General features: G+C 35.2%; 1 protein-coding gene and 1 long non-coding RNA gene across 9 annotated transcripts in view; both read left to right on the plus strand.

Annotated features, from left to right (window-relative positions):
- LOC140669440 (uncharacterized) overlaps positions 1-21,546 on the plus strand; it is a 388,002-nt gene that overhangs the window by 182,762 nt on the left and 183,694 nt on the right. The window lies entirely within an intron of this gene.
- Positions 1-21,546, plus strand: part of LOC140669446 (uncharacterized) — an 82,513-nt gene that overhangs the window by 20,213 nt on the left and 40,754 nt on the right. The window contains exon 2 of the long non-coding RNA XR_012047342.1: positions 50-21,546. This exon is cut by the window's right edge and continues 40,754 nt beyond it. This is a non-coding gene — a long non-coding RNA (uncharacterized lncRNA). The remainder of the gene's footprint in view (positions 1-49) is intronic.

Raw genomic sequence — 21,546 nt, forward strand, 5'->3', positions numbered from 1 at the left:
TTACTGGCTGCGCAACTTGAATTGATAACTTTTACGTTATCTATTAAAGTTACGAAATTTATATCAAATTCATCTGAACGAAAAACGTTTTATATAATGTTATGCAATTCGATAAGTTTCGCCATATCTGTGAAAATTGTAGAACGCACGGACGTACTGAATGTTTACGTTTGCGTCATTCCGTTTGCTTAAATGCGGAAGGTAGGCGGACGTAAAAGAACCGCGACACGGAAATGGCAGTTTTAATGAAATCACGAAATTTAATTGAAAGCTAACATTTAGCTAATGGATTCGTCGAGTTAACCGCGGAGGCGTAAAATGTAGAAATTATTTCTCTTTCTTTTGGAAAACCGCGGTCGATCTCCCGAGCGTTTTCCCAGTTGTGGACGTATGCGATGAACCGCAATAACGTTTAGCCGATATTCCATCGAATTGACTGGCTTGTAGCCTGTCTTTTTCTTCTTGATTCGCTCACGAGAACGATGCGAGAAACTCTTTTTCCACATTTCGCGTTACCGCAGCGGTTCAATAGCGCGGCGGAACATTTATAGAATCGGCACGTTGTAATTTGTCGACTGTATCAATATTATTCCATCAAGGTTTTTATAAAGTTGCATCGTATATAGACAGTTTTTGAAATATTGTTGACATTAATCCTTTTGCATTCGATTTATTTTCATTAGAATTTCTTTAATGTTGAAATAATTTTTTTGTATTATTTGTTGATATTTTTATTTTATTTTACATTTTTCTATTTATTTTATTTCTTTACCTCTTTAAAGAGGTTTAGTCTGCTCTAGAAGACAAGAAATTTTGTTCCAAACTTGCATTCTTCTTTTTTTCAAAATAACAAATATTTTATAGTTTAAGAAGAAAATCATTTTCGATACGAGCTTGGCATAGCTTTCGTAACGCGAACATCCACGGATTAGCGAAAAGTGGTGTGAGGAGAATAGCAGGAGAGGACGCATATAATTTTGCCAAGAAGCTAATCCGGTAACCGTGCTTTCGATAATGTCGGTTCCAGATTTACCCGTGGGACAGGCGGTAAATTTTGCAGCTGACAAAGCCGAGCCCTTCGTTCCACTTCCGGGTCCGCGACCGTGTCGGTGGAACCAATGTCATTAGAGCCCTCGGCGTTGGGCCACATCGACGGAGATTATAATTGGACGCATGAAATGTCTACCGATTCATAATCGGAGAAACGCGGTAGCACGGAATGTAACCGATCGTAAAACTTTGCAGTCCGATTTTCGCCAAATTAATAGCTAGCTTAACTTTAACGATCGTAGAAAACGGTCGGCGTATAATAAGCTGATAAAGAATAAGAATGTTAATTCCATGGAATAAGGATTAATATCTATTAATTTCTAATAATAAAAAAATATAATCAGCCATTTTGAAGTCCAAATTTCCGCATTTATTATTTTTATTTTTCCATTTCGGGATAAATTTCTTAAGTAACAATCTAAATGGAAAGATTGAACGCCGTACAACAAGTAATCGATCTCGCGTTTGATCATTGAAAGGAGGATGGTAGTAATAATGTAACAGAAAATATCGCCGGTATTCGTCACGTTCACGATTGGAGTTGCCGCCGGATGTGGGAAACAAAGTTGAACGATATATCGCGATCGACATAACTCAATTGCCACTGTCTCTCCCTCTTTTCTTTCCCGTCTATCCATTTGCCGCTCGCCGACTTGGGAGGCGTGTGTGGATATGATAGATTGTTTCTTCGGGGCCCAATTTCCAGCGTGTGACGCATCCGATGTCTAACGTCACGCGACATTTTCGTCTTTTCTTTCTGCCTGTTCTCTTCATTTTCCATATCACCCATCATCGCCCACGCCTAATGTATTCACCGTTTCACGTGATACACATGTAGATCTGTGTGCGATCGGATTGCACGTAAACCAAAGTGACGGCTGAATAATTTCTTCAAAAATAAGATAACAGTCATTCGCAAAATATTCGCGAGATATTTATATTTATATTTTTATATTTATATTTATACGTCATAATTGTTGTGTTAAAATGTCGTAATACATTTGATTTAAATACGATTAAGTGCGTTGTGGATTTGAGTAGCTTAGGATTATATTTGTGACACATGTCGCTTGCTCGAATGAAATATTAGAATTTGTGGATTAGGCACCTGTGGCGCTTAGCTATACTCGTCCAAACTGTTCATCTTACTTTCGTATCTTTACGTGTACGCTTCCGTGTGACGGCTCGACGATGTAAAATGCCTGCACGACGGACCTTTTCCCGTCCGCTCATATATTACTAGTCGACGGCACGTGTTACATCCCATATAAGCTCATCGTTCATAAAGCTCGTGGCTCCTGCGCGCGTCGCAACGACGTGGGTCGTCCCGACCACTGACAAGCGTACATGAGTGTTTCGTCGTTCGCTAGACATTTCTTTGCTGAGAAAAAGATCCATTCGTCTTGGTGAGAAATCGAGTTTTTCAAGAGACACAACCAAATACACGTCAGAATTTTATCTTTTCGTCAGAATTTTTAAATATATATAATGACGAATTTAATAAATAATTTTTATCACACAATAATTTACCATGCCAAAAATAATAAAAATAATAGTACGCACTATTTTCCTTTTATCAGAAAATTATATTTAAACTTGACAGTATTAAATATGCATAAGGTAATACGTAAAATGATCAAAGTAATAACCTGTACATTATCGAAAGGCAGTTAAATTTTAATGTATAATTCAACGATGGTAGTAGTCCATGTTGAATAATCGAGATGTTCCAAAAACAAGTTGCACGAAGTGTATTTAGTAACGTAATATTATTGGTGCAGTGCGGCGTGGATATTTAGCGAACGAGATTTCGTATGTAAATGCTCCCAGGAGTGACTACTTGCATGCCAGTGCTACAGCTCGACGCTGTAGTAATTTAAATTGCGCAACTTCCAGAGTGTTAGTGCTTCGCACGAATACCTTGCTCCAGATCCGGCGCGCGCGACTGTATCGCACGTTATAGTAAAAGCAACATCGATAGTTACAAATGTCCATTGTCAGACGCACAACTCGTGATCTGCAATTTACACATGGTGAACGATTCGTGTAACGTTGCGGCTCGCGGTATCTTCATTGCTCTTGAAAATGGAAAGTATTAAATTATTTGCACAGCAACACATTGCGTAGAGTAATTGTTACGCAACTATCGCCTCGAAACCGCAACGTAGTTAAATGTTAATAGATGAATTTAATGCTATCCGAACGAGCGGAAAATACGGCCGTGTGACGAGAGGGCGAAACGATAATTAATTTTATCGCGCGCGCGCGCGCGCGCATCCTTTGTAATTTGACAAAATGAAAAAATTATATCACGTAAAACCGTATCGCAGCCGACCAGGGGTTTATAATATGTTGCAATGTCACATTTACGATACACATGTAGCGTGTAAATCAATATCAGTTTGTATTATATATCTAGATATTGCTAAACAAATTATTTTCATGCGTAATTTTATTATGTTCTGATAATTTGGTTTAAATAGCTTAATATATCTTGCTTTCACGCTTTACATATTTTTACACAATTGAAAAAAACATGAGATGTATGAAAACATACTTAAAATGTATTTCTGGTCATTTTTACAAAATATCAAGCGCGGATTTTCTTCATAGATATTACTCGTAATATTTTCATACACAATACGCTATATTAATTTACATTACGGGCATGCCGCCATCCCTTCAAGCCCGTAAAGCCGTCAGACTGCAAGTCCTCGGGATACAAGCGTATCGGCGAGCTTGTACCGCCTAGAACTTTAGCAGTTACCAGTTGCCAATAATTATTCGCGGCGTTTTCCTTTCACGGCGCGGAAGTATAACGCGGTAGAAAGCTCACAAAAAGCTCTCGTTCAAAGTTCTCGACGGCCGACCGTACGCTTCTCATCGATGTCTCGATGAGATCTCACAAACTAGCCTGCATCTTTCTCTCTCGCTTTTTCTCTTTCCTATATTTCCGGTCTGCATCTTGATGAGAAAACTAGTCGTATCGTTTTCTTATCTTCCGAAAGTTAATCTCACAGGTTTTCACAGATAAGGCAACAACTATATCTACTCAATAGAAAAATAAGTTCGAGTTCAACTTTTTAATTAAATAATGAAATACATTTCACACACACATATATATATATATATATATATATATATATATATATATCATTTATCATTTTTTCGCGGTTGTAAAAGATATCTTTTTGTTTTTATTATATATTATTAATGAATTTATAAAACATTTATCGAATCGTGTAAATTTTTTGATTCTCTTAAAATATTCTATATTTTATTGTTTCTGTGTGAAACTTTTATTTGATACTTTGACGTATTTGCTTTTTTTCAATATATTCGTTATAAAAAAGTAAACACTGTTGGAAATGTAATAATTGTTTATTTGATTCATTAGCATTGTCAAATACAAATATCACTGTAAACAAGTTTTTCCATAAATATATATATATATATGTATCTTTTCTGTTCCATAAGACACGGCACTATTTGTCGCGAAAATTTATCGTTGTGAAAATCTACGCGATCCTTTTCGCGCAAACTAACAGTACTTTTTATAATTAAAATTTAATTACAACAATTTTAATTTAAAGATTATTGCACTCGTTAGAGAGCAAAATGTGGACGGCGTTATCATAGTGTAAAGATCTACATTATAGGTGATACATACGAGAGATAGCAGCAATTATACATATAAGCGTTAAGCAAACTCATTACTTTACAAGAAAATAAGAAAAGTATAGTCATGTAATTAAATGATAATTGTCATCTATGATATTAGTTTAGATATAAATCTAAGATTTACGATAAAATTGTAGTATTATATTAAATATGTTTATTGCATTTTTTTAATTCGAACAAAATTTATTAATATTTTGATAACGTTTCGCACAACTTTGTTTCGATCGAACTTCTCTACGACGCTTCGTTACAAAAAGCTATTCATAAATCTGTCGCAGATATATTAATGTTGCGACATTTCAGCAAAAACACAAGGTCGGCCATAGCAGTTTTCCAAATTCACAAAACATTGCTATTGCCGGAAGCCGTGAATCCAGCACGAGTTGCAAAACGGTAAAATTCGTTAAATTCTCCCATACTATAGTTGGTTAAATATGCAGCGGAATATCACAGGGAAAGAGAAAGAGAGAGAGAGAGAGCACCACGGAGAAATGACCGTATCCTTTCTAATATAGTGCGATACTTGCAAGGTATCCCGTATAACTCGAAGCAAGCATGCGAGGGACACGCGAGAGAGGAGAAAATGGGGTGAAATAATATTCCTCGGTCATAATTTCGGGCAGCTCGCGTACAGCCCAAGGCGTATTTTATCAGGGATATCCGTAACGCTCGCACGTAACTTTGGCTCGTTTTAGCTGAGATATAACGCCTCGTCGATGAGAATGATGAGTTTTGATAACGAGTTTCATAATTACGCCAAAAACTGTGGCGCGAATGACAAACCTAATCGTCTGACAGCCTAAGCTCTACTCTCACACAAACTTTAAATAGCTCTGTGCAGTTTTCTTGTATCACGTATATTTATAATATTAATAATTTTATGTTATGAAATTAAAAAAGTAGTAAGTTCTTAACAGACACTTGTACGATTATCAAAATAAATACTTCAGACAAACAATTCTATACAATAAATAATATCTAAGAATTATTTGTTAGAACAATTATATAACAGTCATTATAATTATTGAAAATATTGTAAATTTAAATGAGTACACACATATAAATATATCTTATAATAAATAATTTCTTCGAATAGACAGTTGCATTAGTCGTACTGAATAAAAGAAGCATATTTCTTTAATGATTCTTTTTGCAATAGATCAATTTGCTCAATATAAATGATGAACGTGTAAAGAAAAATACCAAGTCGTTACTTTTCTGACGAATAAAGTTACACAAAGGAAGAAACAATCCAACTCGTTATCGAAGTAAACTGCGGCGAGTTTTATCTTTTCGCACGATTTGACGAAAAGCACGCGTTTCCTTCAGATTGCTTCGCCGAAATAAAAGACTTGCCAAACGAGTAAAGACGCTCTGAGCTTTCGATTTTCTCGGATTTGCTATCTCCGCAGCTAATAACGTTTCGTAATGTTTCAAGGATTCTGTCGATAATTACATAAGCGAAATCTTTGTTGCAACGGAACAGTTCGATTACGCCAATTTTCTGGAAAACTTTAATCGCAAATGGTTAATTTAATTAACAGAGATTAGTACACTTGCGCAAGTCGTTTCTATAATTATTTTTCGCGAAAAAAGTAGATCTCTCTATTCACACAGAATCGAGTCTTGCTTTTCATAAATTTAACTTTTTCAAATATTGAGGCAACTAACTGATATCAAAAACATACATGCATAAATATTAATATCAAACAAATTTAATATTAATTTAAAGACAAATAGATATGATGTACGGCTAATATTGCGAATATCCTTAGTCGTGCTTTTCATGGTAATTCAATAAATTTATGAAAATCCCGCGATGCGTCGGGCATTTACTCAACTTTGAGCGTAGCCATAAGAGCTAAATTCCCTGAGGTGCTTCAAAAAAATCGTTTTTGACCGATGTTTGTTCGCTTACACGCGAATTGAAATATCGATCGTTCTAATGTACACCTTCCCGATAAGAGTCTGGCCGCCATCCTCGCGAACGTAATATCGAATCTCGTCCGGGAAACGCGCGCACGAAAAAATATCGTCTATAAAATACGCGTCGGCCGAAAAATATAGACAACGTAGACCCGCGTACGTAATGCACCAAGAAATGATAGGCATTTCGGTAACGGTTATTAGCATACATTTACGAATGCCCGGCAATAACTTGTCGATATGCGTACGTCGCTGATAAATCATCCGTGCTATTCGATATTGTAGTAAAACGTCTGCCGTGTTGTAATTTTATGCGTCGGATAACGGAACGAAACTGTGCGTATCATCTGATTTCTCACCGATTTCTCTCTCGTCGTGTCAATCGTCGGACACATACATACACGTCTACGTGTTCGTACGTGTTTCCACGCGCGATATCGCTATAATATATTCCACCCGACGAAAGAGGCAAAACGTGCGATTACTCATCCAATCCGATCCGATCCGATCCATCTGTTGCAAGCATTACACGAAATGCTGTGTCGTCAAAAACTTGCATCGAAAATTAGAGAAAAACATTTTTATTTTTCGAAAAATTTTCGACGTCACAACTTTTCTTTAATAACCGAGCGAAGCTTATAAAATGCAATTTTCGAAGAGCCGAGGATTTGTCGTTCTTACGTTTAGGTTTACATGTACTTTGTACTTCACTATCGATCCAAGTTGGCGAGATACGTTCCTTCTTCTCTCTCTCTCTCTCTCTCTCTCTCTCTCTCTCTGCGATTTTCCCGACGCAAATTCGGAATAACCTCGGAAAATGCAAGCGTCCCCGGAAGTGCACACTCTGAATATAATATAACTTCTGCGGCGCGGGGGAAGCTTTTCTCCTACTCCAACGAACCGACATCTGACTTCTCGTGTGTCACAAAAGAGAGAGCTGCGCCGGAAGCCGTGTGTGCTCGTGAGGCTCGCGGCAGATCTCCGTGTGGCGCTTCGTTTGAAGTGGTCCCAGGTCCCATTCCAACAGTCAGTTTCGGTCTAGCCCCAGTGTAAAGTTCGGCTCGATGTATGCAGATGCGCGTCGGGTCTATAAACGGCTCTACACACGGCTACTTACGAATACATCGAGTAACGTTTTCAAGCTTAGCCCGCATTCTACGTGAAGCGAACTAATCCTAGAACGCACTATCTGCGGTCTTTATCTAATTTGAAAGTCATACAGAGTATTGATCGAGATTGTATAATTTTCTTATATCCCGAGAACTAGTACAAAGCTTTAGGTAATATAGAAAGTAAATGACAAAATTACGGTATTTTTGTAAAATTATATAAAAGAAGTAAGAAATAATAAAAAAAAAAAAAAAAAAAAAAAAATAAGCTAATTAGAATTACTTTTCCATTATCGTTCAAAGTTATGATATTTCGAAATTTTCATAAATCATAATTTATCTAACTTGCAGTCTACTTTTTTACTTTTGTCAAGATCAGAATTAAGTATAGAGAGTATCGCACGTGATATTAGAAAAGATAAATGTACATACACACAAGAACGGGGGAAAAACAAATAAACGTATAAAGAGAAATCAGCCGTGAAAAGTGTTCTCTTGTAGTGTACGCATCTCTTAAATCATAAGACAATTTCCTGTAATTCCGTAATTAGCTTTTCTTGCTACTCCACTCGTGTGTATCAAAGCAGCCAAAGGAAAGCCTGTTACAAGTTGACATAGATATACCTTTATCCTACGGCGACGCACGCTCGGGTGCTTTTTGGGGGTAGTGTACCGATTCAGCTGATGCACATTATGCACACAGCGCGCGTCTGCTGCACGGACTAGCAAAGCGCAACCAACGACGACGTCGCTGATGCGCGACACAGCTTGCGTAATGCACACGCACGGCCGCAACGCCACGCCGGCTGACCCATATGCGCGATCTTTATTTAAACTGGTTTCCTCTTCGGCGTCCTTTAGACCAGACTTTCGTCTGTGCTCCGGTCGCCGGGTCACCGAATTCAAGCGCGTCACTTTCCGCGAGAACTTTACAGCTCGGAAAAGGTCGCTTCGTATACACTAGGTGTTTCGTCAACAGCAAATCGATTAAATTAAAAAAAAAAAAAAAACATTGTATGAACAAAATAAGTATTTTATTCACCCTATGTATGAAAATCCTTTTTTTTTATGTAATACATTCTTCCTATTTTTTTTTTATTATTTTGTTTAAGGAAAATATTTTACAATATGTTTTCCATGCAACATTTATCTAAACTCTTTTATCGAACATCAAAAGTAGAACAGATGACATTTTTTAAAGTGACGTAAAATAATGTTTAAAAAAAATGACGGACATAATTGTGAAATGACTCAACTCTTTGTATCGACTACGATAAAGTTCGAATTTGTCTGCGGTCGACTTATGGAACCGCAAGAATTTCAATTGCAAATACCTGTCGACTTTGATACCGAAGGGAATGACAAGCCGCCGAGACGAGCGCTTTTTAAACATCGACGCGAACTCGCCTCGTCGAATATTCTTGTTTCTCAAACGTGCGCAAAGTTTGATTTGAATAATACAGCACAGAGAGGTAGAGAGAAAAAGGGGAAGAGAAAGAGATAAAGAGAAAAAGAGAAGATAAAAAGGTAGCGCATAAAAAGAGCAATGCGGAATAAAAATACATTATTGCGTTTCCATCGATCTCGCCATTTATGTGTCGATGGTATGGACTTTTTGGAATCTCTTTAAAATTAAAATAACGATTAAGGAAAGTGAATCAATTATAATTTATAATTATAAATGTTACTGTCTATACATCCGACATATTTTATGTAAATCCATTCAAATGATGCGCGATAAATGTATTTCATTTTACAGGCGTGAAAATATCAATCATAATTATATTTCAACATTTTTACTGAACTTTTATTCTTATATTTCCTTTTTTACATTTATATTTTAACTCTTTCATATTTTTATATAATCATTAAGTTGCATTTTATTAAAATGCTTATTTGTTTATTTTATTATATATGAATTATTATGTTGCACAAATAATCGTCAAGAGAATACTATCGAAAAATTTTAATAACATTTAACATTTGCTTTACTTTGATTGATTAGCTGCTTGCTAGCAAGCATGTAACTTATAATAGTCAAACACAGACCTGATACTCTTCTCAATTACGTTTCGCATAATATTCTATACTCAAGCAACGTTGTAATACGATCGCTCATATCAGATTTCGTAGCTCCTAATCGAACAAGTGTTGCAGGCTAGCTTATTTTCAGTTGTTTACATTACTGTCGTAAGACAATTTGACTTTTATAGCATGAAACGAATTGTAATACGATTCAGAAAAACAAGATTCTTTTCTTTCATCAGGACACTCACATGTCTAAAATTTTTTACGATATTTCGTTACAAGTCACGTATAATGAAATGATTGTCAAAGCGATTGCTTACAATGTCGCATCATTTATCGAATCAAAGTCCATGATAAACATTGGTATCTTCTGTCGAGTTTAGAGAATTTTTTTAAACTCTCTATACTATAATGGAAGTCATATTAAGTCATAGAAATTTGATAGAATTTTTGAAATGTATTCTACATTTATATAAATTTCTTCATTTTTCCTTTTTTATCAGAATATTAACTTTGAAGAGCATTTTCACATTTTCGCCTACTAATCGGGTTAATTAGAAATTCACAAATATCTTTGATATCTCGTACAACATGAAACGCAAATTCGCAGGGTCGTCTTTGCACTTATAGTCTTCGTAATCAACGCGCGTATTCCCGCAGGACCCTTGGAGTTGTTACGACCGATATACCGTTGTCGCGACAGCACAGCAGATCGGAGAGACAACTTCGTAACCAGGTTGTTCTCTCTCGAGAAGACGCGCGGCACGAATTCTCGAGGTTCTGCAACGATGCAAATGCGCGTGGTCGTATTCCCAAATCGATCGCGACAACGGCGACAACGAGAACGAGCGAAAGGGAAGCGGAAGAAGCATCCCGCTGAATTTCGCCGAACCGGTTCTGGTGAGAACCATCCCGAATGAGTACGTGAATTCCGGAGACGGTTCCGAAAACTATGAATCGTCGTATGTGTCTCAGCCTCGCGTACAATTCTCCCGAGAGAAGAAGGTACCGTTTCCTAGGAAACTACCGTCGTATCACGTGTCTTACGAGCATTCGCATCATTGTGCAAATATCATTCGCATCATTATGCAAACATCAAGTTTCCACGAATCATGCAACCGAATATCAGGTTTCATGACGTTTCATGGCTCCAAACAGGAAGAAAGGGAGAGAAAAGAGGGGGCAAATTATTAGATGGCATTCTGTTAGAAAAAAGAAATTTGATTTATGGTGTTCGCGATATGATATGAATTACATTTTTTATTATAAGAAAAAAAAAAAAGCAAATGAAATATTGTTCTTTGTCGAAAAATATCACGTGATTAACGAAAATATGACAATTTAATTACGAAAAAATAATACTCTATTAAATCGAGCAGAAAACAAATTTGTCACAATTCTCATTCTAATATTTATATAATATTTGATTTCTTTATTGTACCTATATATACATATATGAGATTTTTTTTGAAACTTAGCTTAACGGAGTATTTTTGCAGAGAACAATAGAATACCATATTATATGTATATTATCGGCTTTATAGGGAGTTAAAATTTGAATTTAAATTTAAGCTATTACTCCCATCGAGTTTTACATATTCCCATAAGCGTATCGGCTTATGTATAAAAAGTTTCTTTATAATAAAAGTTACACCAAGGCTATACTAATTCGTTAAATCTAATGCGCATACGCGTACGCTTATAATAAAATCGTGACCACACAAACCCACGCGTTTCTGAGTTCTGGCCGATGAACTCAGGGGCCTGTTAATGCAACGAGATTAACAAACGCCGCCTGGTCGAAGAGTGAGCGATTCCCTTCGTCCCTTAATCACAACACTACCAAATGCTACTCGACGATAACTGTATTAAGCTCCATAAAATACCAGACTCGCACCCTCGCTTCTCGCTTGTTTGCCAAGCCGAAATGTCCCGCTGCGCAAACATTCGCGCACATCGTACAAGTCTCTACCTTCTTTCTCCCGAGAAATTCACAGTCGCGTGAGTAGCATTACGGGATTATTAGCGGACGAAAACTCCACAGGCCTCTCCTATATTGGAAGCAATTGCCTACATATTTGATGAACGACGGCTATGGAACGCGCACATATTACCGTCACCCTTTTCATCGTTGTTCCCCTGTGGTCTCGAAGTACATTAAGCTATCTAACAACAACTCAAATTATCAAAACATAATAAATTATATGTATATAAAAATAATTTACTATTTTTTCTTTTGTTATAGATTTTACTTTTAAAAATATATTCTTCTCCTTTAACTTTTTTAAAAAGAACTAAATGCGCCATTTAAGAGTATAAAGTGCATTAAAGAAATTAGTTGTTCGTATAAATAGAGGATGAAAATGTTTTCTGAATTATTTGTTTTTAAGATATTTAGGTCTCGAATTTTTTGCTTGTGAAATAAGTTTAAAACGACTCACTTCGCGAATCGAACAAATCGTTTTTTAGTCGTTTTTCAAACTCACATTTTATTCTTGGTATCTTTTTAAAAGTTAGAAAAAAAAATATTTTTGGAATTTAAGAATATAATTTAAGTATTATTAATTTTTTGCTTTGACTTAGGTATAGCTTAATTTTAAGCCATATAGCCTTTTGTAACTTTTTAATAATTGAAAAAAAACAGTAAAAAATTAGTAAATTATTGTCATATAACAAATATAATATAATATATATAAATTATATTTTGATTATTCGGCTTAGATAGTTTAATGTACCTCGAACACATATTTCTATCATGAAAGATTCCGCCATACACGCTCAAGCAGTAAATTTTAATGCGTTAGTGAACTTCTCAGCCTCTGAGGACGTCTCTTTACAAACGATTCGTCCAAAAGAATAGATTTTCGTTTTTCACGTTTTCATCGTCATCCTTGTTGTCGCCTTGCGTCCCTCTTTTGCCCGTAACTTTATTGTAACGAGGGCTCATTTGTCCGCGTCAACTCTGTACCGACCGGATCTCCTCTTGGGAGAGAACTAGTAGTCGCGACTTGGCGCAAACCAGACGTAAAGCTTGTGCTTTCGGTGCCGGCTCCATGAATCTTAGTCGCGTGTCGCCTACAAGCACGACTTTGGACGTGGATCATAGAGAGAACAGGCGAAACGCGATAATTCGTAGCGCAACGAGGCGCACATTTCGCTCCGGCCATTTCCGTAAATTAGGAAGGGAACGGCTGTCGTAGAACTGCTGCGTTAGTTTCATTAAATAAACACTGTAGTTCTGGAAACAACATCTTTCAAACGCTTTGTGGTCGTGTGTTGATATACCGTCGACGAAATAACTTGAACATTCCAGCTTTCAACCGCAAAGGGTTAATTTCTTTTTCTTCATATTTTCAACTTTTTACCTCTTTAAATTTCATGTTAGTTTCATGCAGGTGATTATTACAATATAATAATGGATAATTAATATACAATTTAATATTTGATATTCTCTTAATGGCAATAATATAAATATTGAAAATTATTAGTCTATTAATAATCGCAATGACGTCTGTATTATAACCGTGAGTAAAGATATGTAATATGTAATAAAGCGACTGGCAGATCACACGAATTTTTTTGCACCATCAGCCTCATACATAACATAAACTATAAAAATTTGTATAAATAATTAATATTTTATTAAGCGGCGAAATATGCATATGTTTTATTTGTATTTTTATGTATGGATTCTGCAATTTTAATAAATTCTTATGCAATAAATTATAAATAAATACATATGCGATAAATTATTCATAAAAATAATTTTTTTCCCTTTATATTAATCATTAACTTACAAACACATGCATCTCTTCTTTATACACGTTTTTAATTAATATAAATTTAATATAATCTTAGTCAAATAAAAAAAAAATATATATATATTTTTATTGATACTCGATGCAGGTGTATCGATTACGGAATACGTAATCTCTCCGTCGAATTTATTTCTCTCATTTACTCAGCACGCAATTTACTTATTTCCGCTCATGTTGCCAACGCTTGTTTTCTCTTTGGTTGGCATTCGCGCTTCTGTTTACTACCCCCGAGAGTGCTGTTTAAAGATATCGTCTTCACATAAGCGACGGGGCGTATCTCTGTGCAAAAAGTTTTCTCTGAAAGACTCTAGGTACACTTCAAGTTGCGAGCTAATATTTTTTGAAGCATAATTATTATTAGAAGATACATATTTATCACCATGACTCATCTGTTTAGAGTAATCTGTAAAATTACAAAATTGCAAACGATTTGAAGGAGTAGTTTCACGTGAATTGCAATTGTGCAAATAAATTCTCTTATCTCGTGGGTAGTTATCTTCTTTTCGTAAATCTTTTCTGTATAACACGGCTTTCATTTATCAAAACTACAAAAGATTATGCGATATTTGAGAGCAAAAACTTGAACAATTTGTGAATTTTATAAATTTATCAAACTTATAAATGCGCGCGCGCGCGATGGAGAGAGAGAGAGAGAGAGAGAGAGAGAGAGAGAGAGTTTTACGATTTATATCTAATAATGGCCTTGTTTATGGCCGATAGTTAAATGGCTACAATAATTAAATGTGCAGTAATTAACCGGTAATGAAAATTAAAATTGGTAAGCCGGTTAAATTACTATGCTCGAACGTGTGTGTATGCTCTATAAGCGGCAGTTCAAAGCAATCGATCGAAACGACCTAACCGTGCGTGGTGTTACCTTTTCAAACACGCGCAATCGTCGATCGCCATTCACAATGGAAACTCAATTTTTAACGCCGCCAGCAAAATTCGATCGTGCCGGATATATTAATTTCGCGGTGCGATATATGCTCGTAGGTAAATCACGTTTAATGGAAATACGAAGGGCCGTGACTTCGGCCGGATTCGTGCCGTTCGTGCCAGCAGCTTCGCGTTCGAAGGTATATTTGCACGGCGCGCGGTTATCGGTCGCGATATCATTGCGACCTCTCGACAGTTTTAAGCCCGGATTTCCAACGATAACTAATGACGAGTTCTCCGCGTTTGCTCGGAGATTATTGAGTTACGAGGCCGCCGAACGAACGTCAAATTCGAGGACTAGAGTGTCGTTTTGCTACATCGTTCAAAATTAGAAATTTAATTCAAGCAACTCGTGGAAACATATATGTCGCGAAAGACATTTCTGCATTCGGGATGAGATGGCATTTTAAGAATGAGAAATAAAGGGGCAAAAGTAGAAATATATAAAATAAAAATAAAGTACCAAACACGCGATTCGAGACGGTAATAGCGTGTAAATTGAACGGCCGGCATTCCAACATCCGCGGAAACCGTTCGCCGCGAAACGCAATAAAAATGTCATTACCTTTCGTAGCGAGTGGCATGACGCGACATAGTTTTTTTATCCATGTTTCACGGCAACTCCATATCGTGACGCCAAACGCGACAAAAACCGAATTTTAATTCCGTGTAATGCAGAATAACGAACGATGAATTCTTTTAATACTTTCGTCGCACGAATATTTTTTGCTCCAGTCTATAGTCCATAATGTTATAAATTTTATTTTATATTATTAACATTGCATTAAAATATGTACATTAATATTATATTTTTTGTGTTATATATATATATAAGACTGTATAATATTTTTATGCAAAAGGAAATTCTGAAATATCTGTGCGTAATTGTATTGCATTTTTTGTAAAAATATATTTGACAATTGAGTATATATCTGAAATATCTGCATCTGATTGCATTACATCATTTATCAAGACATTTTCTAGAATATTCGAGAAATTTAAGAAATATTAAGCTCGACCTATTTTTTGCGATACCAATATATTTTTTTTTCAATAGATCTTCGTTATCGACTATATTCGTGAAATCTAAACATTGATTAAGATTCTGAATTACGATAAAATAATTTATCTTTATATTTCTAACTAAAATTTGTTTAGCTTTGTTGATCTATTTTTTTTATACTAGAAAGTTGCAGAAATAAAACGCAATTGGAAGTAATTTACGGCAATAGCTGAGTTCACGTAGATCCTCTGTAAGCTTAATCTTAAGCTTAATTCGTTTCCGACAGAACGGTTCGCATCTTAAGACTTCTTGTGTCATCGAAGACATAGCGATCGCAGTATCATTAATTTAATATTTCAAAAGAGTGATATCATTCCACTAAATGAAATCATCTCATTTTCCTTAAGTTGTCGAAATCTAAGAACTATTTGATTTACCTCAATTTATAAAAAATGTTTTCAGAAAATCATTTTTTCACAAAAGTACAATAAAAAACGTCCAATATTTTTTAGTGGTTAAAAGTTATAAATATATAACATACGATATTTTACAGAAGTAAATTTGTAAAAGTAATACTATTTCTCTAAATTTTTTAATAAACTATTAAAGCAATGGTTTGATTAAAATATATCGTAATAAATTATGGAACCGGTAGTACTTACAGGTCAGAGTCATTAACATGTTAAGTAATCAACTTTTAAATATTTCATTAATTAAATGACGTTTGTCAAACGCTTATTTCAATTCTCGTTTGTACAGAGTATGCACCTCGGAATTCTGTGTGCCGTCGGCTCTCTTTTTCGTTTTGTAGGAGAGTGTTTTTCTTGGATTGCTTTAAAGTGGCACGATTATGTTTCTCGCTCGACGCGATCGACATGATAGTGTCGCGAAACAACAGCGAATTTTCATACACGCGGCCAAATCTCTTCTTCGTGTAGATGACACTTGGGCACAAGAATGCTCAGAGTTACGGTTTGATGTGGTAATCTCACGTCACACGACATAATGCCAAGAATTGAATCACTGCGATGGGCGCCTGCCTCTCTTCTTCTCTCTCTTCTCATTTTCTTTCTACTTCTATCTATACTACTTTTGTCTGTAATACGTGCTAATCGTATATTCACACGCATAAACGTTTAATCGTACACGCATAAACATTTATTTGAAATTCATCATTTTCTGAGTTAGATTTATATATGTTATTAATTAATTAGTGGGTTTTAAACTGTCGGGAATTTATTATAATTTAATAATTGTTTATTAATAACGTGTTAAATATATATATCGTATTAAATATAGTTATCGTATGGGAGGCTGATGGTGAAAGAAAGATCCACATAGTCTACTAATTGCTTTATTATATATCTCTGTATTTATATGATTAAAACGTTCGGTGTGCACGTTTACTACTTCGTCTGAAGACAGCTATCGCCAATGTTTTGCATATCACGCTAGCATAGGGAAGTACAGCTTGCTATCTGTCATTACGGAAGAGGATATGGCCCGCGGCATACGAATCTAACAGCTATTATGTGTGCACATATATAATAGTTTATTATTATTAATGATATTTTTGCGCGATATTTAGAGAATATTTATTTCTTGTGAATTACATATGAACTAAGAAAGTTGATAAGAGACACAAATAAATTGGTAGATTAATTGGTTATTTATCGAACGCCGTCAAGAGCATCGCTTTTTTCTCTCCTTCACTGCACCGATCATAATAGAGACCATTAAACGTACCACGCCAGTAACACGTGCTGCTTCTTCAAGAATTTTTCATCGCGAAACGTTGAGTCTACTTGATCCATCATCTACAAACGTCGAAAGCTTAACGAAATGAAAAAGTCAGGGCACGTGAGGTTCATTAAAATATTCATTAAAATTGCACTTTTATATTTTACATATAAAAGTGTATATATCCTGAATAATTTTCAGTTTAATAATAATTTTTTTAATTTGATATTGAGCGTTTTGTATAATTAATATACGTAATTACGAATAGATATTCTTAATTACATTATATGAATATCACCCGACCCACGTTTTTCTTTCTTCACTCTTGGCTAATCGACAATGAATTATATCAAATTATTCTGCAAAATAGCTTTAATACACGAGTTTTGCATTTCCTAGATAATGAGTTTCTCGTTACCTTTCCATTCGCAACTCGCGAGATTTATTTGCAAAACAACGGTCGGGTAGCGATATTTTCATCGATCGCGAAACTATACAATGTACGAAAACATCGAGAATACGTTTTGCGAACTCGAAAACTATTCATCGGAATATAACCGTGATTTACATGGACCGAATATCTCTGGTTATAACGATAGCCAAACAATGTGATTTTTCCTACGATTAAACAGATTTATTTTGCCAAATTGAGCTAAAAAAGTTACTGCTGCCTTTATGAAATTCGTTCTTAATCAAGAAATAAATATATGTATATTTAAAAATTGAAGAGCACAATTTAAATAAATATAGATATAGCTAAAAAATAGTTATTTGCGCGTTTATGTTAATGAGTAAAATTTATACATGCTTAAGTCGTTATATAACATTTTTTTATCTCATTGATTGTGTTAATGCTTTTTTTTTTTTTATAGCCACTTACTTTCGTAATCTTTATAATTAGACTCTTACATCTCTCTCTAATCTGTTCGAGTTATCTAGCAAGTTGAAAATAACTCCGCATCTAGCCACATCACATTGGCGAAATAGACGCACCCTGCTGAGTCATTGGCGAGATTCTCGACTGCGCTGTGCGCCAATTTCCTTTTTTATCCTCGAATGCGCGACAATCGATGCGCGCGCACGCGTCGCAGTAATTATGCACCGGCGGTAACGATGGGTCGCGTCGCGTCGCGTCCGCGTCGCGTCGAGTGGTAATTCTCGTTGATGTAACGGCCGAATAAATTCGAATAAAGTTTTGGCCGCCGTTCAAAAATAGACATTGATTTATACGCCGAACGGCAGCATATTATTACGCGAGATACAGCGGCCGTTACGTGTGCGAGACAATTTCGCGTTGGTGCCAATTCGTGATTCGCCAGGATGTAAAAGTCGCACTTAAATTTGTGATCGATCGCGCTCGGGTAAAAAATTATTTCCTCTTTACGCAAGCGTGCTCACTTCGTGCAATTTCGTCTATTATTCTTTCTTACTATATATATATATATATATATATATATACTAATAAAGGTATTAATATTTTATTATTATATATTATTTCTACTGGGTAATTAGCTCATTTGTTACAACTTTCCTTAGATCTCATTGTATATTTCATTGTCTCACGCTCCATGTACCATTTGCCAAAGAACTTGATAATTCTCAGAATATTACGACGTCTCTCTTAGACGCGATCAACGATGTGATTTATCATGAGGCGACCACTCACGGGTTAATAACGTCACTTGAGACGAAGACGAACTTGCAGTCACGATTGCAGACATTTCACTCTCTCGAAAAATCTAGGAAAATTCGCCACCGTCATCTAGATTACATGACCACGATTTACATTTCACTTAACGAAGATCGATGTGTAGCAAGAATGAAGGGAAATACCTCATTAAATCTCCGCCATCACACAATTGAAACGAGTTTTAATAATTTCGTAAAATTAAATTAACTGTAAAAGATACTATATATATATATATATATATATATATATATATAATGTCATTTTATAACAGTTTATTTTAGAAAAAAAGAAATGAAAAATTAAATGATTTAAAACAGAATTTAAGTCTCGTCTTACTATATATATATATATATTTAATATAATTTATTTTGCAGTATAAAAAAAGAACGTCTGAATAAATCAAGTTACAATTGTACAAATTATTGCACTTACTAATCAACTCTGCTAAGCATTTTTGTGACACGTGTCCCGTTCGTTTGTTTTCGTCCGTTCATATCGAGCGTACGCGATGATTGAGCGTAAACATACGCAGCTCGAATGCGCGTCGTGCACAAATGCGGCCGTGGAAACGTGATACGCGTTATACAGTCACGCGTGGGCGGAATAGCTCGCCCGTCATCGTCTCTGTTCCTTTCTCCGCACTTCCTTTCCTCACACTAATCGCGCGTCTTCCTATCCTACATAATTGAATCCATGTTTCAAGCTCTATCGAATAAATTTGCAATTCACCACCAGTCTCAATTCAAACCGCGACTATAATTCGAATGACAATTCGAGCACGACTAGGATACACATTAGATCGTTCGTTCTGAGATAGGTAGCTTCCGTAGAACGTGCGGCATTGAATTCGCAAGTTGCGGCACGATTACAAATTAAAATCGACTCCCAGACCGTCCTCGAAAACTATAAAAAGCAGTCAAACTTTTTCTATATGGTCCGAATTTACGAAAACTTTTTTCCCATTTGACTTCACTTATTCTCTCGCTCTTTCTCTTTCTTTGCGGCTCTTTATTTAGAGGTTTATTTCTGCCCATGTCACAAACGAAGCTTGTCATACGTTTTTTGCATCTAAAGTTTGAATATAGTATTATATAATATTGAAAAAATGTATATAATACACATGTTCTTTTATAATATGTGTAATATATTTATACAATTTGCGGAAAGAAAGTTAAAATATGCGAATATATTTTGTAAACGAAAATGTAAAAACATGTATATGTATTGCGCGAATAAAAATGCAAAATGGGTAATTACGAGAATGAAAATGTAAAATATGTAATTATATTTTACGAACAAAAATATAAAATTTAGAAACTCGACTATATATGTATAATTCATGGAAAGAATAGTTAGTACGTTACGAGCATGGAAATCGTATGTTGAAAATTGGATTATGGAAATTGGTTTCATGCGGTATTTGGAAAATTTTTATTTTCTTATATTGCCTGATTCTTGTGGGAAATAGAATAAATTAGAATTTTATATTAATACATGGAATAATTTGCTGAATCTAGGAAATTTTAGATTAAGCTCTTCATTAATATATCGAATATGCAAATTAAAACCTCGAATATATTATTAATTTGCTTAGAAAAACAAAATTTTATTATTGTTGTGATAAATATTTTCCGCAATAGAGAGAGAGAGAGAATATGTATATAAATTTTGTTGTCTTATAATGAAATTCTAATTCTGATTGAGTTTACGCTAAAAAACAGGATACTGCTGACAAAGTCTATGTATAAAGAAACAGTTGTAATCTACCATTGGTATTCAATGCTGTTGCCAAATATCTTCTTTGAATGCCAAGATACATTGTCGCATTGTCACTTGTCGGTTACCTCTAACAAAAAGTCAAGTCACCAATTGCAATTACTATGACCGAGTTTGAGAACAGACGCAAGTGTTTGGATGACATGTCTCTAGTTGTGCTATATTCCATCTAAATTATTAAATAATTCTTATGTGAGAAACTTGACATACCGTTTTATTGTTTATTTTATATCAACTTCTATATCACATTCAATTAATTATTAACACATAATTTTAATATACTTTAGAGTAGAATTTCTTGAAAGATGGTTTATGAAAAGGCATCAATACTAGTTACATATTAAAGATCTTGAATACATATATAAAGTTATGATTAATGATATTACAAATTCACAGACGTTATCTATTTTGCTAGTATATGTATAGCTGCATCTGTATAGCCGATAAAATTATTCCTATCGCGATGTACCCACGAATTAATGCGAAATTACATAGCGCGCCGCGCCGCGCCTCGCCGAGTTTAAGCGCGATACCGCGAAATGTTTTACTACCGTGCTGTCACATGTTATGCCAGCTCGGAAGCGATTTTAATGCGAAAACCGCATTATGGTCTAGCTGGCTCTTCGCAAATGCTGCAATAAATAAAGAAGTTATCGTACTAAACAAATTCTCGCTTTCTTGACTTCAATTTTGTTTATAGCCTGCCTTCGGAATCAAAACGCGTGTAATGTAATAATATTATTAAGAATTGAAAAACATCTATATTTATATAATGCAGCTAAAGTC

The sequence above is a fragment of the Anoplolepis gracilipes genome, chromosome 9, assembly GCF_047496725.1.
Source record: "Anoplolepis gracilipes chromosome 9, ASM4749672v1, whole genome shotgun sequence".
Classification (NCBI taxonomy): domain Eukaryota; kingdom Metazoa; phylum Arthropoda; class Insecta; order Hymenoptera; family Formicidae; genus Anoplolepis; species Anoplolepis gracilipes.